The 5061-nt window shown below is 47.9% G+C and overlaps 1 pseudogene; it reads right to left on the reverse strand.

The window, feature by feature from the left end:
* Nucleotides 1-1094: 1094 nt before the first annotated feature.
* Nucleotides 1095-3786, reverse strand: LOC130205715 (zinc finger protein 703-like; annotated as a pseudogene).
* Nucleotides 3787-5061: the final 1275 nt, after the last annotated feature.

The raw sequence follows: 5061 nt of genomic DNA on the forward strand, positions 1-5061 counted from the left end.
GTCACCCGGGGGTGGAGGCGGCGCCATTTCTGCTGCAGACAAGTATCCCCGCACAATGTGCAGACATGCAAGAGGCCACGACGCCGCCCTCGGAGCCTGGATGAGAAAACACACTGAATCTCAAATATAATAAAGAAAGTGTGAAGATCCTTTTTGCATCCTCCACAAAGTTCCACTTGAATCTGGTCGGAGGGAGCGGCGACTAAGACCGCAATTAGGTCAAGGCGTTTGGAAGTCAAAGCTTGGCATGTCGGCTCTCTGTTGAATGAGAATAATGGTTCCACTCACTGCCTGTCTGTTGGACTCAAAGCTACAGGCAGCAGCTGAAGTTGTTATGTATAGCTAGCACAATGACTTGAAATAGAGGGAAACAGCTAGCTCTGGCCTCTGTGCTCACTGAGTTACACATTATATCTTGTTTGTATTGCACGCTGTTAATTTGCTGTTTTACGAGGGGTTATGTTTGGGTTCCCTCTCTCTGGGCTGGAGCTCCATCGTGTTGATGGAAATGTCTTCCCCATAAACGGCCAAATTAAGTTTTTACACTTTTTAAGTATTAAAAACCCACAATATTTTGATTTAGTGCTGGTTGGGTTATTGTGTTGCATTTGCTATCAGTTTCCACCCGTTTACAGTCTTTGAAGTGTTTATGGGCTGGGGAAGGTTGCATATTTAAGAGATAAAGATCTAAGAGCGTTATCAAATCTTCCCATCTGACTCTCTGCCAGAAAACGGAAGAAGTGCATTTCCCAAAATGCCGAGCGCCTCCTGAACATGTGAGTGGCGGTTGTGTGTCTCACTGGTAGCCCAGAGCAGTACGCAGTAGGATCCAAGCCCTTTGACTGTAGAGAGCGTGGTCGAGGGTAGTACGGGCCGCTATGTTGGCAAGTGAGAGTGCAGGGCTTACGGCGAGGAGGGTCCTGGGGCAGATGGACCTTTATTGTAGGTGGTGGTAGCGAGCTGAAACCCAGCGGGCGGGCGCCCTGAGAGAGCAGGGAGCTGCATGGGTCCCGGGCTGCTCTGGTGGGGAGGTGCAGGTGGCAGGAGGTCCGTCCAGAGGGAGGAAACGGAGAGCATCTTGCCGTCCATCCCTCTCACGGCAGCGCCGCGTGCGTGCGCAGGTGGGCCAGCAGTTCGCTCTTGATCGTGGAAGTAGTCCGCTTGTCGTGACGGCCCCCCCGCCGACACCCAGTTGCAGGCGTGGCATCGGGTCGCTGGGCAGCATGGCTTACTGTAGAGGGGTGCAGAGACGAGGACACGCTGATTTTACATGGAGCCCTGGTGGAGGAGTGCAGCTGGTGGGACGGGTACACCATGGGGTAGTTGGATTTGAGGGCGGGAGGCGCCGTGGATGCAGGAGTTGCAGCTGCCGCCGCCCGGGCCGAGATGGGAGACGCTGGGAAGCCCAGGCAGTAGGGTCCCTGCACAAGCTCTGCATGAAGGACGGGGGGAGGCCCCCGCGAGAGGGCTGGAGCCTCCTGGTGCTTTGCCATGCCGAGTTCTTACCGGGGTCCATCCCTGGGATTCGAACTGAGACGGGTAGCCATGACGCCCCACGACGGGACCTGTGGGGTGTAGCCCATGTTGGAGGAGGCAGGGGAAGAGTTGGCTGGTTTTGTAGGGAGAGATGGGCGCTGACGCGACTGGGGGGGCCGTGGCTGGGCTCGCGCTGACCCGCTTTGCCCCTCGTGGGCGGGAGCCCCCGCGTCGGAGCTGCCGTTGCTGCAGTTGGCGGCTCGGGCGCGGCCGAGTTTGCGCTCAGTAGCGGACTGTCCGAGAATGGCCTCGCTTTACGCCGGAGTCTTTTTTGGGATTATCACGGCCGCTGCCGTGGACTGCCGGTGGGAGTGCGGCCGTCCACCGAGAGTGGCTCAGTTTGTGATGCTGTTGCTGCTGAGTGTGTCCCGGTGGGGTGCTGCTGCTCGCTTCTGGAGCTGGGTGAGGCAAAGGCGTATGGAAAGGACTGCCGGGTACGTTGGTTGAATTCTCCCACAGTGGTGAGCATTATTGCTGGGTACCCTGAAGCCGGCTTTATCGCTGCTGCTGCTGTTGCTGCTGCTGGTAACTCCATCTCATGGCTGCAGTCCCCGACGCCTTTGTTGTAGGGCTTGAAGCCACACTCCTTGTCCTCCAGTGGAGGGGCGTGAGCTCTCCGTGTTTCTGGCTGGAGCTGAGGTCTGACTGCCGGATTCCTTGTCCCCCTGGCTGCTGGAGGAGACCAGCTGGGAGGAGGACTTGAGGGTCCGGGCTGGGCCGATCTGAGAGCAGGTCTGTGCCAGTAGGGCCAGTGGACTCTTCTTGGCGTCCAGCTACAATAAAACAAAGATTCTGATCAGCTATGGATTTTTAAATAAATATAAAATAAGCAAGGTTTCAAAATAAATTAATCTTAGTCTTTTGTAGGACTATTTACTGTCAATGTTTTTTTTTTTTTTTACTATTTATGAGAAAGTAATTAGCAATTAATCTGATGATTATATTCTCAATAAATCCTTTTCACCGTAAAATAAATAATAGGAAATTGTAAAAAAGAATGCCCAGCGAGATTTCCCAAAATCCAAGATTTATTTAAGTTGTTGTTGTCAGTTGTGAGTTATTATTATTATTAAATATTTGTTTACATTTTATAGAAATAATAATGTATCAATAATGCAAATAATCAACAATTGCAGCAGACTTGTTTACCTTGTAAAGAATAAATCAACTGTCAATAGTGACCATAAAAGTCAAAATCATCCAAATAAAGTAGCAACACAATGAGTTTGAAAATAAAAGTGTCTTATTATCGACTACTTGATTAATCCGCCTAATCTCTCTCAACCTGATTAGTTTAAGTAAGTTGTCACTTAGGTGTGTTAATGTGGCGAAGACTGAAGTTATGCAAACGTGTGTGGACAAACAACCCGAGGCAGAGGAGCATTTGTTTATTAGATTGGTATTCTCTTCTAGAATGTGAATTGGGATGATCATCAGGATTCATTTCACCCGCGCTGCTCTGAAATCGTGAAAACACTGGTGCAAATAAAAGAGCAAAGGAAACAGAAAATAGTCCTCTCAAAATGATAAACATGTTGTTGTTGTTGTTCTTTTTTATAAAGACAACAAATTCCTCGATGTCACTGGCGCGGGCGTCAAAGCCGTCAAGTATTCCGGTGGAGCGGGGTGTCCAGGGTGTGCGCTGGGTCAACATCTTGATGACTGGATGGGAAGCCGCCGCTTCGCCTGCCGAACTGGGTCATCCAGAGGGTGGGGTCAACAAGGACACCACAGCGCCGTGGGACGAGGCGTCGGACCGTCGCGGGTCTCACTGAGCTCGATGCAGCTTACTTACTGATCCTAAAGGGATATATTTCATCGGAGAAAGAGTGCTGCTGCGAGGTGGATGTGCGTCGGGCTACTTTTTAGTCCAGAATAGTGTTTACGGGTGATATACGTAATCCATGGAATGGAAGAAGAAAAGATTTTTTAAACACGCGCGCACACACATCGCAATAACAGCTGACGTCCCTAATGTCCCGAAGGACGGAGAATCCTTCCAGCTCAAGCATCACCGACACGGCTCTTTATACTCCAATTTCAAAACCAAAAGAAAAGAAGTCCACTGTGTGAATTATGCAGCAGTGTCCGTCCTGTTAGTACATACCCAAAAAAAAGAGTAGAGTTTGACTTTACATAGTCCAAGTGTTTGAGATAAACGTCCCACTGCGTGTTTTCCGGTCCGACTTCAGCGCGGCTCACTGATCTCAACCCGCAGGACTTCTCAAAGTGTCTGCTGGGCGGCCGCATCGCTGGGATGAGATGGGCGGGCCGGACGCGCGCGAGGGCGGGAGCGACGGTGTCTCTCAAAGGGACAACTCCTCCTCGACTTAGTGGTGAAGGAAGTACTCATGGAGCTTTTACTTTAAGTACAGGTAGTAAGACTACAGTATAAAAATGTAAAAAAATGAATTAAAACTGGTAAAGGTGGGGCTCATTGAAATATCTTAAAATACTGTTATAATAATATCTAGTGATTTATTAGTTGACTTCAAAGAAAGGGCGTTTGTAGGATTCAAAGGAGGGGGGGGGCTAAGCCCCAGCGGGCAGCGGTATGACGGGTCATATTTGGCAGCGCACAGCACTCGTGTCACACACTTTTTGGGGGGCCCTTGATATCCATTGTTAGAGATAAAATTTCAGTGTCAGGTGAAATTTCATGGTCATTTGGGTGCTACCACTGAGATAAAAGATGAACTAGTTCAGTGTCAACATACCATTCAAACCCTAAAATAAGCTCAAGTAACTTGAAATGTATCAGTATAGATGTAGTAAAACGACATTTGACTCTAAAAAATGGAGTGGAGAAAAGCAAAGTAGCAGAAAAGAAAAAGAAAATTATGAGTAACACAAATAGTAAATTACAAGTTGCAACGTAATTCTGGGTTCAAGGGCACTTGAATGAATGTACTTAGTTACATTCCCCCAAGCAGTCTTTTAGTTGCAGCAGTAAGTTTGCATTCTTGAAAAAAATGTTTATTCTCACATGAATCTCAGGTTTATTTAGAAAACATAGACGGCAATGGATCATTTGTTATCGAGTGTCATGAACTCGCTGGTTATTAGGAAAACAACGTGATACTTTGATTGCATTTGTGGGAGTTTCTGGTTTTATTTCCTCTCATAAATCACCTGGTCACTCCGCCTATGTACTTTATGACCCGAGGTCGAAAGCCAGGCCACTTAGTGTTTATCTTTGAACAACGACTAACTGTCCTAAATAAGACTACCCTTGATTAAATTTTACGCAATGGACAAAATAATCACACCCATCTTTGGTGCCTTTATGAACCGGATACTATACCGCCTCTTATTCTGTAAAAATATATATTTGTATGAGTTGTTCTGTCTCGATGTTTTGACCGATCAGGAGACGCAAAAACAAAAAGAAGCTGCGAAATTGGTGGGATATAAGATGTTGCGGATCGCACTAAGAGAAGCGAATATAAGATCTCCATGAAGCCCTCAGTACAGAATCATGGAAGCGTTGGATCATATGGTGGTTCAATCTCAGAGTTCATTTTT

Source organism: Pseudoliparis swirei, chromosome 15 (genome assembly GCF_029220125.1).
Source record: "Pseudoliparis swirei isolate HS2019 ecotype Mariana Trench chromosome 15, NWPU_hadal_v1, whole genome shotgun sequence".
Lineage (NCBI taxonomy): Eukaryota > Metazoa > Chordata > Actinopteri > Perciformes > Liparidae > Pseudoliparis > Pseudoliparis swirei.